Source organism: Sus scrofa, chromosome 13 (genome assembly GCF_054392235.1).
Source record: "Sus scrofa isolate SSC_HxYL_T2T_F1_AM1 chromosome 13, Sscrofa_HxYL_maternal_Yorkshire_Landrace_v2.0, whole genome shotgun sequence".
NCBI classification, from domain to species: Eukaryota; Metazoa; Chordata; class Mammalia; order Artiodactyla; family Suidae; genus Sus; species Sus scrofa.
Genome location: NC_139395.1, coordinates 164305564 through 164328610, shown reverse-complemented (window position 1 = coordinate 164328610; position 23047 = coordinate 164305564). Strand labels below are relative to the sequence as shown.

General features: G+C 36.6%; 1 protein-coding gene across 5 annotated transcripts in view; it reads left to right on the top strand.

Annotated features, from left to right (window-relative positions):
* LOC110256428 (uncharacterized) overlaps positions 1–23047 on the top strand; it is a 1007420-nt gene that overhangs the window by 512415 nt on the left and 471958 nt on the right. The window contains exon 9 of one of the 5 annotated variants that reach the window (XM_084991378.1): positions 11295–11423. The exons of the other annotated variants lie outside the window; for them this stretch is intronic. The gene's annotated coding sequence lies outside the window, so the exon portion shown is untranslated. The remainder of the gene's footprint in view (positions 1–11294; positions 11424–23047) is intronic. 5 annotated transcript variants of the gene reach the window in all.

Here is a 23047-nt window from a genome sequence, read left to right as displayed (position 1 = left end):
GTGGTAATTTTCATGATTGTAAGCATGTAACCATCTGTGTTTAATTAAAAGTGTCTAGTAAGTCTTTATATATAATTTTTCTATGATTGAATTCTTTATTGTGAAATGTTAATATTTTAATAGTATATTTTCACCTACATGCTGGGAGGGCTGGCCAAAAGCAGATGAAGTTGGCCTTTCACTACCTTTCCCTCTTTAGAGGCCCTGTACTTCCTTTTCAGTTGTTTCCCTTTTATGTGTTTGATGTTCTTATGCAAAGACTGCTTCATAAAATCTATAACAAGGGATCTGTGATTTGATTTCTATGGTAGATCATTTCTTCAAAGGTTGCTAAATAAGTGTAGGTGTGTGTATGTGTTTATCCCATCCAGTGTGCTTTTCTCAAAATTTGATGTCATCATGCCTCCCTCAGGTGGTGATAAGGAGGTCTTTACTACCTCGGCTTGAAATTGGATGGGCTTTTGTAAATATCTTGACCATAGAAAATGGCAAAGTGATGCAGTTTAACTTCTGCAGCTAGATCACTAAAGGCATTATGTCTTCTGCTTGGCTCTTATCTGGACACTTGCCCTTAGAACCAGCCTCTATGTTGTGAGGAAGTCCAGGTCACATAAAAATAGTTTAAAGGTTTCTCTGGGTCCTTATTTCATTATGAAGATTCCTTTCATATAAAACTTAAATAAGTTTTTATAATTTTTCTCTTGCAAATCTGTTATAGGGATCCCAGTTGAGACCTTAAAGGGGTATAAGAAAGAGATATTTTTCCTCCTCTATACCTGTTTATTTCTTGATGGTGTTTTTTGATGAGCAGATTCTTTCAATTTTGATTCAGACAAATTTGTCAGAGTTCCTGTTGTGGCTCCGTGGTAACAAAACCTACTAGTATCCATGAGAATGCAGGTTTGATTCCTGGCCTTGCTCAGTGGGTTAAGGATCTGTATTCCTATGAGCTGTGGTGTAAGTTGCAGATACTGCTCAGATCCCACGTTGCTGTGGCTGCAGCTACAGGTCTGATCTGACCCCTAGCCTGGGAACCGCAGGTTTGGCCCTAAAAAGCAAAAACAAACAAACAAACAAACAAAAAACTAATTTGTCATTCAATCTTATATTGGCAGTAAACAGTGGAAAGAGAGGAAGACTAGGCAAATTTGTCAGCTCAGTTTATACTCATTTTACAAAGATGTCATTGCCTGAAAGACTGAAGATGAGACCTTTGTGTTTATCTTTTTTTTTTTAATGTTTTTAAGGTTTCCAAGAATAGATGTATGATGCAATTAATTCTTCAAAAATATGTTCGGAATGGCAACATGGCTCAATTCTGCTGCTTAGCTTTGATAAAAAGTTTTTGTAAATAAAACTAGTATTTCTTTTCAAATATGAATTTCCCAAATTACAGCCTTAATGACTTCTCAAAATAGGATACACCAACTGAGAGAACAAAACCACCTCAAAGAAAACAACATTTTGGAATTGAACTAAAAAGTATGTAAAGTAAAATTAAATTGAAAAATCAAGGATTTTAAGCTATCCTTACCCAGAGATGTGTGAATGTGTGTATGTTTTCATGTGTGTACATTTGTGTGTTTGTTTGCATTTGAACTGAAGTCATCCTGGAACTGTTTTTTCTTTCAAATTGTCCTGACCCTCAGACAACAGAGAACAGCAAAATGTGCCTGCATGACTTTATAAAGCCAACTCTTAAAGGGAGATGTTAAAGAAAAAAATCATCTTAATTTGAATTTGTCTCTTTCCACAATTATGCACTTGTCTTTTAATCAGACCAACAGCTCCTGTGGTTTTGTTTCATGATTAAGAGTCCACAAATTATCATATGTGTACTTGGTGTTAAAGAAAGTGTTAATTATTTTGGAGTAAAACTCTGCTGGCCTGAGTCTAATAATACCAGGTGAGGATTACAATTCAAAAGTAAATATTTGAATGATGTTTTTGGAGTTTTCTCTCTTGATTGCTTTACAGCATTTAAACCTGAAATCAGTATCTCTTCCAATAATAAGGTTATGCCAAAGGTGAGGGAGAAAACAAGACCCAAGCAAGGAACTACTAGGAGATACTGCTGGCATCTTTAGCAGCAATATTCAAATTTGATCTTATTTATACATGCATTAAATTGTTCATCTGCATTTTCCACTGAGTGTCAAAGTAACATATAATTAAGAGAAATTGTTTGTAATTGCAGAGTACCCCATTATAGCTTATTAATCTTCTTATGCTTTGTTTAATGTTATTTAAAATCTTTCATTCTATGGAAAGGGTCACGTTCCCTTTCAAAGAGGGCTATCTCTGTCTAAGGACAGGTTTCAGAATTATGGGAGGTTGTTTTTATATAGATGTTATAAATTAATAGATAGTTATTATCTGGTTATTTAATAAAAGAAGAGTAGATTATAATAATTTATGCAATCAGAGAAAGGGAAAACTGCTGAGAAGAAGAAAGAAAATTTTTTTTCTTATTTTTTACTTGTCCCCACTGGTGTCTGTTTCTATAAATACCTTCCATCTCTATTTGGCCTTAAAAATTAAAGAAAAGCATTAAGCAGTCATAAAGGAGATTTAAATAGAAAGACAGGAAGATGTCTCTTAGGACTGAGTTGTGTTCCACCAAAATCTACATGTTGAAGCTCTAATACCCAGTGCACCTGTATTAAAGATAAAGCCTTTAAGGAGGTATTTAAGGTTAAATGATGTCATAAGGGTGGGGTACATATCAAATAGGACTGGTGTCCTTATAAGCGGTGGAAGAGACACCAGAATTACATGCATAAAGAGGAAAGGTCATGTGAGGCCATAATGAAAAGGCAGCCATCTACAAGTCAGGAAAAGAAGTCTTACTAGAAACCAACCTTGCCAGCACCTTGATCCTAGACTAACAGTCTCCAGAGCTGTGAGAAAGTATATTTCTGTATTTAAGCCACACAATCCATGGTATTCTATTATGACAGCCTGAGCCCACTAATACAAGAACTGAATAGGGTCTAGCCCCAAAAGTTTTAACATCATCTCTATTAGTATAAATTATATATGTATAAGCTGGATACAACCAAACTTGTTTTACATTTACATTTCTAAGTAATTAGTATGTTACTCAAATATGCATCAACATTTGAAACTGTATGCAGTTATTTCCAATTTATAAAATACTTACACATTCATTAACTCATTTGATTATTAGAGAATATGGTAATCATTTACCACACAACCCAGCAATTCTACTCCTAGGGCATATATCCCAAAGAAATTAAAATCTATGTTAACCTAAAAACTGGACAGAAATATTCATACAAACATTATTTATAATAGCCAAAATGGAGACAACAACCCACATGTTCATCACCTGATGAATGGATAAATAAAATGTAGTATATCTGTACAATGGGATATTATCCTGCAATAAAAATTAATAGGGTACTTATAAGTGCCGCAACACAGATGAACTTTGAAAACATTATGTTAAATGAAAGAAGTCGGAAGTCACTCACAAAATAGCACATTCTGTATATGACATGTTCTTCATAGGCAAATATATAGAGACAGAAAGTAGATTCATTATTGTGTAAAACTGGGGTTTCGGAGGAAATGGGGAGTGACTTAAATGGTAAAAGTTTTTTTTTTTTGGAGGGATGAAGATGTTTTAAAATTAATTGAAGTTATGTTTCACAACTTTGTAGATATACTAAAAAAGCTTTGGATTTTTTTTAACACTTTATTTATTTTATGTGTTAGCAGCTCATTTATTTTACAAAATAGTTTGATGTGCACAGCGTATATTTTATAACAGTGAATTTTATATATACTTTGTTGAATTATTTTATTTTATTTTATTTTATTTTGTTTTATTTACCGCTGTACAGCATGGGGATCAAGTTATTCTTACATGTATACTTCTTTTCCCCCAGCCTTTGTTCTGTTGCAATATGAGTATCTAGACATAGTTCTCAATGCTACTCAGCAGGATCTCCTTGTAAATCTATTCTAGGTTGTGTCTGATAACCCAAAGCTCCCGATCCCTCCCACTCCCTCCCTCTTCCGTCAGGCAACCACAAGTCTCTTCTCCAAGTCTATGATTTTCTTTTCTGTGGAGATGTTCATTTGTGCTGGACATTAGATTCCAGATATAAGTGATATCATATGGTATTTGTCTTTGTCTTTCTGGCTCATTTCACTCAGGATGAGATTCTCTAGTTCCATCCATGTTGCTGCAAATGGCATTATGTCATTCTTTTTTATGGCTGAGTAGTATTCCATTGTGTATATATACCACCTCTTCCGAATCCAATCATCTGTCGATGGACATTTGGGTTGTTTCCATGTCCTGGCTATTGTGAATAGTGCTGCAATGAACATGCGGGTGCATGTGTCTCTTTTAAGGAGAGTTTTGTCTGGATATATGCCCAAGAGTGGGATTGCGGGGTCATATGGAAGTTCTATGTATAGGTTTCTAAGGTATCTCCAAACTGTTCTCCATAGTGGCTGTACCAGTTTACATTCCCACCAACAGTGCAGGAGGGTTCCCTTTTCTCCACAGCCCCTCCAGCACTTGTTATTTGTGGATTTATTAATGATGGCCATTCTGACTGGTGTGAGGTGGTATCTCATGGGAGTTTTGATTTGCATTTCTCTTATAATCAGCGATGTTGGGCATTTTTTGATGTGTTTGCTGGCCATCTGTATATCTTCCTTAGAGAAATGTCTATTCAGGTCTTTTCCGCATTTTTCCATTGATTGGCTTTTTTGCTGTTGAGTTGTATAAGTTGCTTATATATTCTAGAGATTAAGCCCTTGTCGGTTGCATCATTTGAAACTATTTTCTCCCATTCTGTAAGCTGTCTTGTTGTTTTCTTTTTGGTTTCCTTTGCTGTGCAAAAGCTTTTCAGTTTGATGAGGTCCCATGGGTTTATTTTTGCTCTAATTTCTATTGCTTTGGGAGACTGACCTGAGAAAATATTCATGATGTTGATGTCAGAGTGTTTTGCCTATGTTTTCTTCTAGGAGTTTGATGGTGTCCTGTCGTATATTTAAGTCTTTCAGCCATTTGGAGTTTATTTTGGTGCATGGTGTGAGGGTGTGTTCTAGTTTCATTGCTTTGCATGCAGCTGTCCAGGTTTCCCAGCAATGCTTGCTGAATAGACTTTCCTTTTCCCATTTTATGTTCTTGCCTCCCTTGTCAAAGATTAATTGACCATAGATGTCAGGGTTTATTTCCAGGTTCTCTATTCTGTTCCATTGGTCTGTCTGTCTGTTTTGATACCAGTACCACACTGTCTTGATGACTGTGGCTTTGTAATATTTCTTGAAGTCTGGGAGAGTGATGCCTCCTGCTTGGTTTTTGTTTCTCAGGATTGCTTTGGCGATTCTGGGTCTTTGGTTGTTCCATATAAATGTTTGGATTGTTTGTTCTAGTTCTGTGAAAAATGTCACGGGTAATTTGAAAGGGATTGCATGGAATCTGTAGATTGCTTTGGGTAGTATGGCCATTTTTACAATATTGACTTTTCCAGTCCAGGAACATGGAATAGCTTTCCATTTCTTTATATCTTCTTTGATTTCTTTGACTAAAGTTTTATAGTTCTTGGCATATAAGTCCTTTACCTCCTTGGCCAGGTGTATTCCGAGGTATTTGATTTTGTGAGGTGCAATTTTAAAAGGTATTGTATTTGTATTCCTTTTCTAATATTTCATTGCTGGTATACAGAAATGCAACTGATTTCTGAATGTTAATCTTATATCCTGCTACTTTGCTGAATTTATTAATCAGTTCAAGTAGTTTTTGGCTTGAGTCCTTAGGGTTTTCTATGTATGGTATCATGTCATCTGCATACATTGACAGTTTTATCTCTTCTCTTCCTATATGGATGCCTTTTATTTCTTTTGTTTGTCTAATTGCTGTGACTAGGACTTCCAAAACTATGTTGAAGAGCAGTGGTGAGAGTGGGCATCCCTATGTTGTTCCAGATTTGAGTAAGAAGGCTTTCAGTTTTTCCCCATTGAGTATCATATTTGCTGTAGGTTTGTCATAAATGGCTTTGATTATGTTCAGGAATGTTCCCTCTATACCCATTTTGGTGAGGGTCTTGATCATGAATGGATGTTGGACTTTGTCAAATGCTTTTTCTGCATCTATTGAGATGATCATGATTTTTGACTTTTCTTTTGTTAATGTGGTGTATGACGTTGATTGATTTGCGTATGTTGAACCATCCTTGTGAACCTGGGATGAACCAACCTGGTCATGGTGTATGATCTTTTTGATATGTTGTTGGATTCGGTTGGCTAAGATTTTATTGAGAATTTTTGCATCTATATTCATCAAAGATATTGGCCAATAGTTTTCTTTTTTCGTGTTACCTTTGTCTGGTTTTGGAATTAGGGTGATGGTGGCATCATAGAATGTCTTTGGGAGTATTCCTTCTTCTTCAACCTTTTGAAAGAGTTTAAGGAGGATGGGAACCAGATCCTCTTTATATGTTTGATAAAATTCGCCTGTGAAGCCATCTGGTCCTGGACTTTCATTTGTGGGGAGTATTTTTATGACTTCAATTTAATTTCTAGTGATAGGTCTGTTCAGTTTGTTTCTTCTTGATTCAGTTTTGGCAGGTTGTAAGGTTCTAAAAAATTGTCCATTTTGTCCAGATTTTCAAATTTGTTGGCATGTAGTTTTTCATAGTATTCTCTTATGGTTTTTTGTATTTCTGCAGTATCTGTTGTGATTTCTCCTTTTTCATTTATAATTTTGGTTATTTGGGTTCTTTCTCTCCTCTTTTTAGTGAGTCTGTCCAGGGGTTTGTCAATTTTGTTTACCTTTTCAAAGAACCAGCTCTTAGTTTTATTAATTTTCTCTATTATTTTTTGAATCTCTATTTTGTTGATTTCTTCTTTGATCTTTATAATTTCCTTCCTTCTGCTGACTTTAGGTCTTTTTTGTTCTTTCGTTTAGGTGGAGGGTTACGTTGTCAATTTGGGATCTTTCTTCTTTTTTGAGAAAGGCCTGTATTGCTATCAATTTCCCTCTGAGCACTGCTTTTGCAGCATCCCATAGATTTTGAGAGGTTGTGTGCTCATTATTGTTTGTCTCAAGGTATTTTTAATTTCCTTCTTGATTTCCTCATTGACCCGCTGGTTTTTAGTAGCATGTTGTTTTTTCTCATTTCTTTTCCTGTGGTTGATTTCTAGTTTCATGCCATTGTGGTCAGAGAAGATACTTGAAATAATTTCTGTGCTCCTAAATTTGTTGAGGTTATCTTTGTGTCCCAATATGTGGTCGATTCTTGAGAATGTTCCATGAGCATTTGAGAAGAATGTGTATTCTGCTTTTTTTGGATGTAGTGTCCTGAAGATATCAATGAAGTCTAACTTTTCTATTGTTTCCTTTAGGATCTCTGTTGCTTTATTGGTTTTCTGTCTAGAGGATCTGTCCATTGATGTGAGGGGGGTATTTAGGTCTCCTACTATGATTGTATTCTCATCAATTTCTCCCTTTATATCTGTTAATATTTGTTGTATGTATCTGGGCGCTCCTGTTTTGGGGGCATATATGTTGACGAGAGTAAGATCCTCTCCTTGGATGGATCCCTTAATCATTAAGTAGTGTCCTTCTTTGTCTTTCTTTATGTCTTTTGTTTTAAAGTCTATTTTGTCTGATATGAGTGTTGCAACTCCTGCTTTCCTGTCATGTCTATTGGCATGAAATATTTTTTCCCACCCTTTCACTTTCAATCTATATGTATCCTTTGTCCTAAGGTGAGTTTCTTGTAGGCAGCATATTGAAGGCTTTTGCCTTTTTATCCACTCAGCCACTCTGTGTCTTTTGATTGGGACATTCAGCCCATTGACATTTAAGGTGATAATTGATAGATGATTATTTATTGCCATTTGAATCTCGTGTTCCAGTTGATTCTATGGTTCTCCATTCTTCCTTTCTTTTTTTGGTTAGATGGTCTCTGGTTATTTTCTGCTTGAGTGTTTTTGTTTTGTTTTGTTTTGTTTTTTTCATTTTTTGGGAATGCAGTATTTGGTTTTGGATGTGGTTGCCCTGTTTTTTAAGTATGCTAACACCTTCCTATAATTGTGTGTTTTGGCCTTATGGTCCTGTAGGTTCAAACACTTCATTACTATACTAAAATTAAGAAGAGAAACAAACAAAAAAATGGTCTATTTATTTCCTTACTTCCCTTGCCCACATTTTATGATTTTGATGACTTTTTTCTTTTTAATTTTATTTTGTTTGAAACATATTCATGATTAAATCTATATGCTGGCTTATTTGAGTGACTGCTCTCTGATTGTGGTTTCCTCAATCCTAGTTCTTCCTCTTTTTTTTTTTTTTTTCTTTTTCCTCCCTTTCTTTCCTTCCTTTCTTTTTGGTTTAGAGAAGCCCTTTCAATATTTCTTTTATCCTGGGTTTTGTATTGCTGTATTCTTTTAGCTTTTGTTTGTTGGAAAAAAATTTTATTTCCCCTTCTATTTTAAATGATATTCTTGCTGGATAGGGTATTCTAGGTTGCATATTTTTTTCCTTTTATCACTTTAAATATCTCTTGCCATTCCCTCTTGGCCTGTAGAGTTTCTATAGAGAAATCAGTTGATAACCTTATGGGGGTTCCTTTATATGTAACATTCTGCTTTTTTCTTGCTGCCTTTAGGATCCTCTCTTTATCACTAACTTTTGCCATTTTTATTGTAATGTGTCTTGGTGTGGGTCTATTTGGGTTCAATTTGTTTGGGGCCCTCTGTGCTTCCTGTATCTTGAACTCAGTATCCTTTAGATTTGTGAACTTTCCAGTGATAATTTCTTCAAATATATTTTCCATCCCCTTATCTTTTTCTACTCCTTCTGGAATTCCTATTATGTGTAGTTTGGCCCACTTTATATTATCCCATAGGTCTCTTATATTGCTTTCCTGTTTTTTCATTTGGTTTTCTGTCTGCTGACCCGATTGGGTGATTTCCATTATTCTATCTTCCATATCACTGATTCGTTCTTCTGCATTATTCATTCTGGTTTTTACTGCCCTTAGTTCAGTTTGCATCTCTGCAAATGAATGTTCTAGTTTTTCTTGGCTTCTCCTTATATTTTCTAGTTCCTTTCTGAGGGTATCTGCATTACGGTTCATATCTTCTCTTAATTCCTTCAGTATTTTCACTATTTCTCTTTTGAACTCCAGGTCTGTCAGACTGCCGAGATCTGTTTCATTGTTGACTGCTTTAGGTGAGTTCTCCTGTTGGTTTAACTGGGGGTGGTTTCTCAGCTTCTTCATCTTGCTTGTTGTTTTCTTTTTCCTAGTGGAGTTGTACTCTCCGTGGCCAGGCAGTGTTTGCCTTGGCACTGCTGTGGAATGTTTCCTGAGGGCTGGCGTTGTTGGTCAGTCTTCTGTTAGGCAGCATGGCTTTTCCAGAGGGTGGGGCGGGGGCTGGCAGGGTCTCTCTGAATCAAAGGAGGACTTCCTGAGGGCAGACAGGACTGGGAGGTTTGCACCGAGATGGAAGCAGATTTAACTTAGCCGGGCAGAACTTGCTCTGGTGTTTTTGGGCTGTGGGGCTCTTGCAGGGGGCTGGTGGGGCTGGGCAGCTATTCCACAGGAATTTAGCACCCCCCCCAAGTACTGGAAAAGCTAGGTGGGTCACTGAGAACCCAAGAGGCTCTTTCCCAGGGCAGCCCTACTTTGAAGGACTTCCTGAGAATGTAGGCAGATTTTTCACGGCCCGGCCAAGCTTGTTCTAGCTTTTTAGGCTGCAGGCCTTTTCCGGGGGCTGGCAGTGTTTGGTGCTGCTCCACAGGGGTGTAGCCCCTCCAGAGGGCTAGCAGGCCAGGGAAGGGAAAGCCCCTGCAGTGGTAGGCTTCGGGCAATTGTTGAGGTCAACCCTTTGGGTTGGCAGGCAGCCCCAGATCCCGGCTTGTGCATGAGGGGGAGGGGGGATGCACTGGGAAGCACAGCTTTCTGATCACTGACAGGCCAGTGAGCTTGCTGTGGCGTGGGGAGTATTCTATGGTTGCCCACCCCTTCTTCTCTCCCTTCCCCAACACTGGTACCTTGTCTTTTCTGCAGTTCCAGTTCTTCTCCCAGGTTCCCTCTGATGTGGCTTTCCACTTCCAAGCCCTTAGTGTATTGCTCCCTCCCACAACAACGCTCTGCTTTCTAGTCTCCCAGGCAGTCTCTGCCCTGTCAAACCTGACAGACCGGTTCCTAAACCCCCCCCCCCCCCCAAGCAGTCTCTGCACTGCCCAGCCCAGCCTGTTCCTGGGGACTAACCTCCAGAGCTGAGGTCTCGGTGCCCGGCCCCCACCCAAGTGTCTCAATTTTTGGTAACTGTGCCAGTAGTTCAGGTGATCTGTTTGGTTCTCACTCTGCTTTTCATAACCCTGACTTACTGCTGCATCTTCTCTGCATTTGGAGATTCCTCCAATTTGGTTGATCTTTCTGTTGAGTAGTTGACTTTTCAGGGTGTGGGATCCCTTTCTCCTCCACCGTTCCTTTTCTGGAGCACCCGTCCAGCTCTGATTCACCTTCTCTCACTCTCCCCTTTTCTCTTGTTTTACCCCGTTATGTCACGAGATTTTTGCCATTATTGGAGTTTAGGTTCTTCTGCCAGCGATTTATTGCTGTTCTGTGTGAGTCATTTAACCTGTAGACGTGTTTTTTTTGTTGTGTTTGTGGGAGAGGGCGAGCGTGTCCCCCTACTCTTCTGCCATCTTGCCTCCATCTTTTTAACACTTTAAATGGTGAATTATTTGCTATGTTAATTATATTTCAATAAAGATAAAATGTTAAAATTTTCAGTGTTCTCTTCTTTCATCACAGACCAATACAAATTTCTCCCCAGGGGCTAAAGAACAATGATTTAAAGAAAAATGTTGTCTGCCAAGTATTGTTGTCTTCTCTGTTACTTAGGTTTTACCATAAACTTTTCAATTGTATGCTAAAAATGAAACTATTCCTAACTTTTTTGTGTCTTTAAGTGATTATTTAAAATATTTATGATTGTTTTAGAGAAGCTATATTACCTATTAGCTATGGAAAAGGTTAAATTCAGAAAAGGTAAAGTTTCTAGAATTATCATCAAAGTTTCTATTTGAAAGTGGAAAATAATGAGAAAAATATAATTAGACAAAGAGGAAAAAATTGCAGAATTTATAATTTCAGGCCACAGAAACAATAGAAATATTGCAAAACTGAAATAGCAACATTATGTTGTAAAACCATAGAATTTCATAGATAATTTTAGCTATAACTTTGGTGCACCTACTAATGTAAAAAATGTCATCTATATCTGTCTAATAGGTTGACCTCTTGAAGAGAATCACACAGAAGATATCACTCAGAATGCAGACCCTTTGATTTTTCTCCTTCAGGCAATGACATCTTTATTCCTCACTGTCTTTGTGTGTGAAGAATACAGTTCTTGCTAAAGTATGGCAGGCTTGATTGTTTGAAATTGCAAATTCACTAATGCTGTCTAATATTAAATAGTTCTCTATGAATTTTTTAAACACTTGAATTATAGAGCTCAAAGTTTATGTTTCATATTTTTTCAGTATGTTTGACATGTTTAGAATTCAAACAAGATGATAAGAATGAGACTTTATCCATTTGCATGATTCTAGAAGGCATACATAACTTTTATTTAAAGGAAGGAGTAGAGTTGGCAAAAATAAATAAATAATTAAACAAACCAATTAATACATACATACATGCATAATATCTATGTAAGGAAGACACAGTACCATCTAACATTCCACCCTTGTCCAAAATACTAGAGTTTCAGCAGCCTGGAACTTATTGTACTCCATATAAAAATATTACTGTTGCTTTAGCATGAAACTCTTGACATTGCACCGAGTGGTTGAGTGAACACTAACTTTCCCAAGTGGGATGGATCAAGCAAGCATCTCATGACTGGTAATCTGCATCTCTGAGTACCATTCATTGCTCCATTGCTTTACAGTGTGCATGGCTTATTGATTAGTGGTGTCTAGTTAGCTACTGGATTGCTTGTCTGTTGTTATTTGGTAGCAAATTTCAGGTACCTCAGTAACAAAATCTGTGTCTCTGTTTATAATGATGTTCAAAATATACTTACCCTTACCTTTATGGAAACAGATTTGAAAAGAAAGAGATTTTAATTCATCTGGGGAAAATTCTAATTTATGAAATGTAATTTGGACATTTATTGCTCCTTTATTCTAGGATGGCCAAGGCTCTATGTCATCATGTCTGTTTTCTTTCTGGTATATCTATATGAAGCAGTTGTAGGCTGCTACCATGATACTAGAAACCCTCCAGTGAGGGAGATGCCGTTTCATCTCATGCCTCATAAGAGTGCCTTAATTCTAACACTTAGGCAGATATTCTGACTTGTCCTTAGGAAAGAAAATTTTATCTCACCAAGGTAAGAATATTTTATAAGGACTTTGGATTTTTAGAAAGGTCAGGAAATAATAACAATGACACTTACTAACTTAACATAGGTAATCTAGTTCTAGACTTAAAGGCTGGGGAAGGAGATAGATAAACATTGCATTTTATGAATGGTAATCCTTTATTGCTATTTCTTTTATTCTGTGCCTAGAAGGGGCTCTGGAATTTAGGTCATTGAGATAAGGCTGTGAAAAGAAGGGTATTTAATAAGACAGAGGGACTTGGCTTTGAATTCCAGCTCTGCCTTTGACTTTCTCTTGGACATTTCATATAACCTCTTTAAATTCCATATCCTTATCTAATTCTAGTTACCACATAGTGTATTATTAAGGATGAAATGCAACAACCCAGGTTTAGCACGTAGCAAGTGTAAAAAGTGCTCAACAAGCACTTTTTTGTGTTTCTGTAGAATCTACTAGACATACTCTGACTTCACTTTGTCCTCAGTAGCCACAAAAATGGGGAGAGGAGCAGGATTTCATCCTTGCTACAGGAAAGAGGGTCCAGAGCAATGTCTTCAAAGCAACTGTGTGGAGGATACTGGGGGAGCACTCTCTTCCTAGCTCCTAGTAACAGCGGTTTCTTACTCTTCAAAGGAATGGTCCAGCTGAGTCATAGTAAGCTAATTTTCTGCTCAGGCAAACGTTTGTATTGGAGGTAGAGGGATGGATGACTGACATACTAGGTTCTAAACGTTCTAGTTAGTAAGGTGAATGTTTTTATTTGGTTATTTATCTAATTTTCTCTCTCTGCTTTTCATTAAGATTCCTGGCAAAATAATGTGTACATGTACACAAGCATTTATGCCTGTACATAGACATGTATACATGCCATTTTATTTTAAACATTTATATAAACTGACACAAACTGCTGTAAATTACCATGAGTATGCATACTGTATTGTCTCCATCAGAGGCTAACTTATAGCCAATTTAGAATTTTCTGTTGCTTTTAATTCCATTGCTAACAATTCTCCGTTCCATTTAACTGGTCCCTTCTTAATGACTACCCATAGTTCTCTGAAAAACTAAACACTCTAGCCCTCCTTCTCTCTGACATCTCTATAAAATTGCTGGCTCTTTCTATCCTTGGCTCCTGAATGTGGACATCCTATTACAAGGTTTTAGCCTACTCTAATTCTAAAAAAGCCTACCTTTTATTTATTTATTTTTTCCCTTTACATTCTTTTTTTCTTTTTTTATTACTTAATGAATTTTATTACATTTATAGGTGTACAACAATCATCACAAACAAACTTTATGGCATTTCCATCCCAAACCCTCAGTGCATCCCCCACCCCCCAACCTGTCTCATTTGGGAACCATAAGATTCTCAAAGTCTGTGAGTCAGTATCTGTTCTGCAAAGAAGTTCATTCTGTCCTTTTTTTAGATTCCACATTTCAGTGATAGCATTTGATTTTGGTGTCTCATTGTCTGGCTGACTTCACTTAGCATGGTAATTCCCAAGTCCATCCATGTTGCTAGAAATGCTGGCATTTCATTCCTTTTAATGGCTGAGTAATATTCCATTGTGTATATGTACCACCTCTTCTTGATCTACTCCTCTGTCAATGGACATTTAGGTTGTTTCCATGTCTTGGCTATTGAAAATAGTGCTTCAGTGAACAGTGGAGTACAAGTGTCTTTTTGAGTCATGGTTTTCTCTGGATAGATGCCCAGGAGTGGGATTGCTGGATCAAATGGGAGTTCTATTTTTAGTTTTCTGAGGAATCTCCATACAGTTTTCCATAGTGGTTGCACCAATTTAAAATTCCACCAACAGTGTACTAGGGTTCCTTTTTCTCCACACCCTCTCCAGCACTTATTGTTTGTAGACTTTGTGATAATGGCCCTTCTGGCTGGTGTAAGGTGGTACGTCAGAGTGGTTTTGATTTGCATTTCTCTATGATTAGTGATGTTGAACATCTTTTCATGTGTTTTTTGGTGATCTGTATGTGTTCTTTGGAAATTTGTCTGTTTAGATCTTCTACACATTTTTTGATGGGGTTTTTTGTTTTTTTAGTATTGAGCTGTAGGAGGCATTTATAAATTTTGGAGATGAATCCCTTGTCAGTCAATTCATGTGCAAATATGTTCTGCCATTCTGTGAGTTGTCTTTTAGTGTTATTTAGGGTTTCCTTTGCTGTGCAGAAGCTTTTAAGTTTAATTAGGTCCCATTTGTTTATTTTTATTTTTACTGTCATTACTCTAATAAGAAGTGGATCTGAGAAGATGTTGCTATCGTTTATGTCAGAGAGTGTTTGGCCTGTGTTTTCCTCTAAAAGTTTTATAGTGTCTGGTCTTATATCTAGGTCTTTAATCCATTTAGAGTTTATTTTTGTGTATGGTGTTAAGGAGTGTTCCAATTTCACTCTTTACATGTGGATTTCCAGTTTTAACAGTACCACTTATTGAAGGGGCTGTCTTTTCTCCATTGTATATTCTTGCCTCCTTTGTTATAGATGAGTTGCCTGTAGGTGTGTGGGTTGAATTATGGGCTTTGTATCCTGTTGCACTGATCTCTATTTCTGTCTTTATGCCAGTACCATATGGTTTTGATGCCTGTTCCTTTGTAGTATAATCTGAAGTCCAGGAGCCTGATTCCTCCAGCTCCATTTTTCTTTTTCAAAAACCTACCTTTTAAATCTCTCATGACTTGCCCACTAATTTATTTTGAGTCTTAATTTATATCATATTTCTAAATGTTTTTCCCATATTCCTAACTGCTTGCAGGACATCTCAAATTCTTCAAATATAAAACCAAACCCACCTTATGGCAGTGCCCGCCTCATTTCTATTCTCTATGTTTTCCCATAAAAAAAACTCACAAAAATGTCTCTGGCTTTTAAAAATTTTATTTATCTTTTATTCTCTTCTCTCTTTTTTTAATAACACCAGTCATTAACTGAAAACCTTGGAAGTTTATATTAGTGTGATTCCATCTGTCATATCTAATTTTTTATTCTTACTTTAAATGCATTTCTAGGATTAAAAGTTCATTCCTAGGGTTCTCTGGTCATTGAGATATATTTAGTAATTCACCACACAACTCATTCAGTTTTTTAAATATATACTGTCTAATATTGTCACACTTTTATAAACCAGTTTTCCAGAAAAGGGTACTCAACTCCTCAGTGGCATTGTGTATGTCCTATCGCAACATGGTTCCTTAAATCCTGTGGTACCCTGCATCCAAGACAGGGCATTTCCTACTATTTCTCTCACAGAGGAGATAACTCTACTAGCTTTTTAAAATTTTGGAGCTGGGATGATCTCAAAGTATAATAAATTAAGTAGTAAATCTCATCAGTGCTGTGTGATCTGGTGACTAAATTCAATGTGCGACTACTTTAGTCAGATATTTTATGTATTTTACCTCAATTTTATGTATCTTTATTTTCTCATATATAATATATCTCACATGCTAGCTATTAGGAATTAAACATACCTAGTTTATTTATCATCGTATCATATTTAGTTTATCTTTTTAATATGTTTAGCAGAGAAATTGGCTCGTTACTTGAGATCACAGCATCAAAGGAATATTCTGCTAACTAGTCTGTTTGGTAAGTTAGGGTCTGCTCAATACCTAATGAGAAGTTAATACAATTTTCATTTTTTACATCACTAGCCTGAAATATAATAGGAGCTCTATCACAAATTGTTGAATAAATGAGTGAATGAATGAACTCAAATTCAAATCAAATATTCAGAGAGTAAAAATGATATTCTTCAACAAAGTACTTTAACAACCAGGTGATTCTCCAACTTGTGGATGAGTTTTTGGAGTTTAAATCAAACAAAGAGAGACATTATATTCACTTGATAATAAGCAAACCTTTCTCATATATGTTAGTATGAACTTTCACTGTCATTAGTTTCACAAAAACATCCATGGGCAATTTTAATACCCATAATATTTTAAGGATTATGCTCTCTGCATAGCACTGAACACTAGGATCAACTGCAAAACCTATAAGTGGTAGCTGTCATGTTGGATTTGTAAGCTATTACAGTCATTTTTATGGAAGAATTCTAACCTGTGCTAGTATTCCTCACAATTAATGCCAATGCTGAGAATTACACCAAACTTAATCATGAGCCTGGTACTGTATGCAATATTCTTTCTTAATTCCCCAGCTGAATTGCAAAGTGCATCTTGATCCAGGTAGCAATTATACAAGTGATACTTGTATCTGTAAATTTTATTTTGCACATATTGCCAGTGCTTTACATGTGTCAATTCAACTCTTACATACTCATCTTTGCCTCAATTTATTAAATGCCTTTCTTAAAATTTAAAAGAACTGAAATATAATTTTACGTATAAGTATAGATTAATTTCATTTCTTTAATGCTAAGAACCAGTATATGAGGTAAAATTATGGAACGTGTGTAAAACATCTGTGCCTGTGTTTAGGAAATTAATCTCAATTGACGTTATCTTCCAGTTCTTTGTGAATAACTAGCTCCAAATTTCATTTCCTCTTATCTTCTAGTTTTGTACGCCTCATCCTCCACATTAGAGCACTTTTGTCTTATTTTTATTTTCGTTCTCATCTAATATGTACTTGTAATTAAAATCTTCCTCCGTAGGAATTTTTTCCTTTTTAACTTTTTTTTGGAAGGGCTATTTTTCTTCAGTAATCATAACTTAAAGACTTTTTTTTTTTTTGTCTTTTTGCTATTTCTTTGGGCCGCTCCTGCGGCATATGGAGGTTCCCAGGCTAGGGGTCGAATCAGAGCTGTAGCCACTGGCCTACGCCAGAGCCACAGCAACGCTGGATCCGAGCCGTGTCTGCAACCTACACCACAGCTCACGGCAACGCCGGATCCTTAACCCACTGAGCAAGGGCAGGGACCGAACCCGCAACCTCATGGTTCCTAGTCGGATTCGTTAACCACTGCGCCACGACGGGAACTCCCTGAAGAACTTTTAACTTTAAGATTCCCTAAAATCTTATTCTATTATATCAGTTCTTAAGAAACAAATTTCTGCGTCTTTTTTGTCACCAAAGTTACCATTTTGTCAAGAGCCTGCTATTTGACCTCTAATTTATATTCATTATCTCATTTATTTTTTCCATTTAGTCCTAGTATTATTATCTAAGTTTATAAATGAGGAAAAGCAAGGGTCAGGATAGTTGTAAAGCTTGGCTTAGGTAAGTCAGTCAGATTCTCTCTAGGTCTGATTCCAAAATTCTCTGCTTTTTGAACTATTCCAGAGTTTCATAGATGCATATAGATATACGTAATTATTACTAAGTATTAGACAAGATTCCTTGTCAACTTTAATAGGTTTGACTTACTACTGTCATGTATTATTTGTAAAAGATAAAGTTTTTACTTTCTTCAGTAGTTTCACACTTTTGATGTGTTTTACCAGGTGGTTGAATTACCGTGGCTACTATCTCCAAGTAGTAGTTAGACAGTGTCTGGGAAAAGAACAGAATCAGTTACCAGAATGATATCCATGAATACAAATCTTAGGAAATGGCACTACTGTTATATAAAATCGGACAAAATTAATCAATTATTGCTATTTATAAATAACATTGGCATGAGTTAGCCAGTAGACAGGACAGAACACCTTGTTATTGGGTCCTCATAATTGACAACATTGATAGGATCTTTGCAAATACAATCTTAGAGAATGATAGATCCCCCTGAAAAAAGATCTTTTTTTTTTTTTTTTCCCACTGTACAGCAAGGGGGTCAGGTTATCCTTAGATGTATACATTGCAATTACAGTTTTTTCCCCCACCCTTTCTTCTGTTGCAACATGAGTATCTAGACATAGTTCTCAATGCTATTCAGCAGGATCTCCTTGTAAATCTATTCTAGGTTGTGTCTGATAAGCCCAAGCTCCCGATCCCTCCCACTCCCTCCCCCTCCATCAGGCAACCACAAGTCTCTTCTCCAAGTCCATGATTTTCTTTTCTGAGGAGATGTTCATTTGTGCTGGATATTAGATTCCAGATATAAGTGATATCATATGGTATTTGTCTTTGTCTTTCTGGCTCATTTCACTCAGGATGAGATTCTCTAGTTCCATCCATGTTGCTGCAAATGGCATTATGTCATTCTTTTTTATGGCTGAGTAGTATTCCATTGTGTATATATACCACCTCTTCCGAATCCAATCCTCTGTCGATGGACATTTGGGTTATTTCCATGTCCTGGCTATTGTGAATAGTGCTGCAATGAACATGCGGGTGCATGTGTCTCTTTTAAGGAGAGTTTTGTCCGGATAGATACCCAAGAGTGGGATTGCAGGGTCATATGGAAGTTCTATGTATAGGTTTCTAAGGTATCTCCAAACTGTTCTCCATAGTGGCTGTACCAGTTTACATTCCCACCAACAGTGCAGGAGGGTTCCCTTTTCTCCACAGCCCCTCCAGCACTTGTTATTTGTGGATTTATTAATGATGGCCATTCTGACTGGTGTGAGGTGGTATCTCATGGGAGTTTTGATTTGCATTTCTCTTATAATCAGCGATGTTGAGCATTTTTTCATGTGTTTGCTGGCCATCTGTATATCTTCTTTGGAGAAATGTCTATTCAGGTCTTTTGCCCATTTTTCCATTGATTGATTGGCTTTTTTGCTGTTGAGTTGTATAAGTTGCTTATATACTCTAGAGATTAAGCCCTTGTCGGTTGCATCATTTGAAACTATTTTCTCCCATTCTGTAAGCTGTCTTGTTGTTTTCTTTTTGGTTTCCTTTGCTGTGCAAAAGCTTTTCAGTTTGATGAGGTCCCATGGGTTTATTTTTGCTCTAATTTCTATTGCTTTGGGAGACTGACCTGAGAAAATATTCATGATGTTGATGGCAGAGAGTGTTTTGCCTATGTTTTCTTCTAGGAGTTTGATGGTGTCCTGTCGTATATTTAAGTCTTTCAGCCATTTGGAGTTTATTTTGGTGCATGGTGTGAGGGTGTGTTCTAGTTTCATTGCTTTGCATGCAGCTGTCCAGGTTTCCCAGCAACGCTTGCTGAATAGACTTTCCTTTTCCCATTTTATGTTCTTGCCTCCCTTGTCAAAGATTAATTGACCATAGATGTCAGGGTTTATTTCCAGGTTCTCTATTCTGTTCCATTGGTCTGTCTGTCTGTTTTGATACCAGTACCGCATTGTTTTGATGACTGTGGCTTTGTAGTATTTCTTGAAGTCTGGGAGAGTGATGCCTCCTGCTTGGTTTTTGTTTCTCAGGATTGCTTTGGCAATTCTGGGTCTTTTGTGGTTCCATATAAATGTTTGGATTGTTTGTTCTAGTTCTGTGAAAAATGTCACGGGTAATTTGAAAGGGATTGCATTGAATCTGTAGATTGCTTTGGGTAGTATGGCCATTTTTACAATATTGATTTTTCCAATCCAGGAACATGGACTATCTTTCCATTTCTTTACATCTTCTTTGATTTCTTTGACTAAAGTTTTATAGTTCTCGGCATATAGGTCCTTTACCTCTTTGGTCAGGTGTATTCCGAGGTATTTGATTTTGTGAGGTGCAATTTTAAAAGGTATCGTATTTTGTATTCCTTTTCTAATGTTTCATTGCTGGTATACAGAAATGCAACTGGCTTCTGAATGTTAATCTTATATCCTGCCACTTTGCTGAATTTATTAATCAGTTCAAGGAGTTTTGGGGTTGAGTCCTTAGGGTTTTCTGTATATAGTATCATGTCATCTGCATACAGTGACAGTTTGATCTCTTCTCTTCCTATATGGATGCCTTTGATTTCTTTTGTTTGTCTAATTGCTGTGGCCAGGACTTCCAAAACGATGTTGAAGAGCAGTGGTGAGAGTGGGCATCCCTGTCTTGTTCCAGATTTGAGTGAGAAGGCTTTCAGTTTTTCTCCATTGAGGATTATATTTGCTGTGGGTTTATCATAAATGGCTTTGATTATATTCAGGAATGTACCCTCTATACCCACTTTGGAGAGGGTCTTGATCATGAGTGGATGTTGAACTTTGTCAAATGCTTTTTCTGCATCTATTGAGATGATCATATGATTTTTGACTTTTTTTTTGTTAATGTGGTGTATGATGCTGATTGATTTGCGTATGTTGAACCATCCTTGTGAACCTCGGATGAACCCAACCTGGTCATGGTGTATAATTTTTTTGGTATGTTGTTGGATTCGGTTGGCTAAGATTGTGTTGAGAATTTTTGCATCTTTATTCATCAGAGATATTGGGCGATAGTTTTCTTTTTTGGTTGTATCTCTGTCTGGTTTTGGAATGAGGGTGATGGTGGCCTCATAGAATGTCTTTGGGAGTATTCCTTCTTCTTCAACCTTTTGAAAGAGTTTAAGGAGGATGGGCACCAATTCCTCTTTATATGTTTGATAAAATTCACCTGTGAAGCCATCTGGTCCTGGACTTTTGTAGGGAGTGATTTTATGACCTCTTCAATTTCATTTCTAGTGATCGGTCTGTTCAGTTGGTCTGTTTCTTCTTGATTCAGTTTTGGCAGGCTGTAAGATTCTAGAAAATTGTCAATTTTGTCCAGATTGTCAAATTTGTTGGCATGTAGTTTTTCATAGTATTCTCTTATGGTTTTTTGTATTTCTGCTGTATCCGTTGTGATTTCCCCTTTTTTATTTATAATTTTGGTTATTTGGGTTCTTTCTCTCCTCTTTTTAGTGAGTCTGGCCAGGGGTTTGTCAATTTTGTTCACCTTTTCAAAGAACCAGCTCTTGGTTTTATTAATTTTCTCTATTGTTTTTTGAGTCTCTATTTTATTGATTTCTTCTTTGATCTTTATAATTTCCTTCCTTCTGCTGACGTTAGGACTTTTTTGTTCTTCTTTTTCTAATTCGTTTAGGTGGAGGATTAAGTTGTCAATTTGGGATCTTTCTTCTTTTTTGAGAAAGGCCTGGATTGCTATAAATTTCCCTCTGAGCACTGCTTTTGCAGCATCCCATAGATTTTGAGAGGTTGTGTCTTCATTATCATTTGTTTCAAGGTAGTTTTTAATTTGCTTTTTGATTTCCTCATTGACCCATTGGTTTTTTAGTAGCATGTTGTTGAGTCTCCATGTAGTAGGTTTTTTCTCTTTGCTTTTCCCATGGTTGATTTCTAGTTTCATGCCATTGTGGTCAGAGAAGATACTTGAGATAATTTCTATGCTCCTAAATTTATTGAGATTCGCTTTGTGTCCCAATATGTGGTCGATTCTTGAGAATGTTCCATGAGCATTTGAGAAGAATGTGTATTCTGATTTTTTTGGATGTAGTGTCCTGAAGATATCAATGAAGTCTAACTTTTCTATTGTTTCCTTTAGGATCTCTGTTGCTTTATTGGTTTTCTGTCTAGAGGATCTGTCCATTGATGTGAGGGGGGTATTTAGGTCTCCTACTATGATTGTATTCTCATCAATATCTCCCTTTATATCTGTTAATATTTGTTGCATGTATCTGGGTGCTCCTATGTTTGGGGCATATATGTTGATGATAGTAACATCCTCTCCTTGGATGGATCCCTTAATCATTAAATAGTGTCCTTCTTTGTCTTTCTTTATGTCTTTTGTTTTAAAGTCTATTTTGTCTGATATGAGTGTTGCAACTCCTGCTTTCCTGTCATGTCTATTGGCGTGAAATATTTTTCCCCACCCTTTCACTTTCAATCTATATGTATCTTTTGTCCTAAGGTGAGTTTCTTGTAGGCAGCATATTGAAGGCTTTTGCCTTTTTATCCACTCAGCCATTCTGTGTCTTTTGATTGGGGCATTCAGCCCATTGACATTTAAGGTGATAATTGATAGATGATTATTTATTGCCATTTGAATCTCGTGTTCCAGTTGATTCTATGGTTCTCCATTCTTCCTTTTTTTTTTTTTTTTTTGGTTGAATGGTCTCCTGTTATTATCTGCTTGAGTGTATTTTTTTTTTCATTTTTTGCAAATGCAATATTTGATTTTGGCTTGTGGTTGCCCTGTTTTTTAAGTATGCTAACCCCTTCCCATAATTGTGTGTTTTAGCCTGATGGTCCTGTAAGTTCAAACACTTCATTACTATATTAAAATTAAGAAGAGAAACATACAAACAAACAAAAAGGATTATTTACCTCCTAACATCCCTTGCCCACATTTTATGGTTTTGATGACTCTTTTTTATTTTTTTCTTTTTAATTTTATTTTGTTTGAAGCATGTTCATGATTAAATCTGTATGCTGGCTTATTTGAGTGACTGCTCTCTGATTGCAGTTTCCTCAGTCCTAGTTCTTCCTCTTCTTCTTCTTTTTTTTTTTTCTTTTCTTTTTTCTTCCCTTTCCTTCCTTTCTTTTTGGTTTAGAGAAGCCCTTTCAATATTTCCTTTAACCTGGGTTTTGTGTTGTTGTATTCTTTAAGTTTTTGTTTGTTGGGAAAAATTTTTATTTCCCCTTCTATTTTAAATGATATTCTTGCTGGATAGAGTATTCTAGGTTGCATATTTTTTCCTTTGAGCACTTTAAATATCTCTTGCCATTCCCTCCTGGCCTGTAGTGTTTCTGTAGAGAAATCAGCTGATATTCTTATGGGGGTTCCCTTGTAGGTAACATTCTGTTTTTCTCTTGCTGCCTTTAGGATCCTCTCTTTATCACTAACTTTTGCCATTTTTATTATGATGTGTCTTGG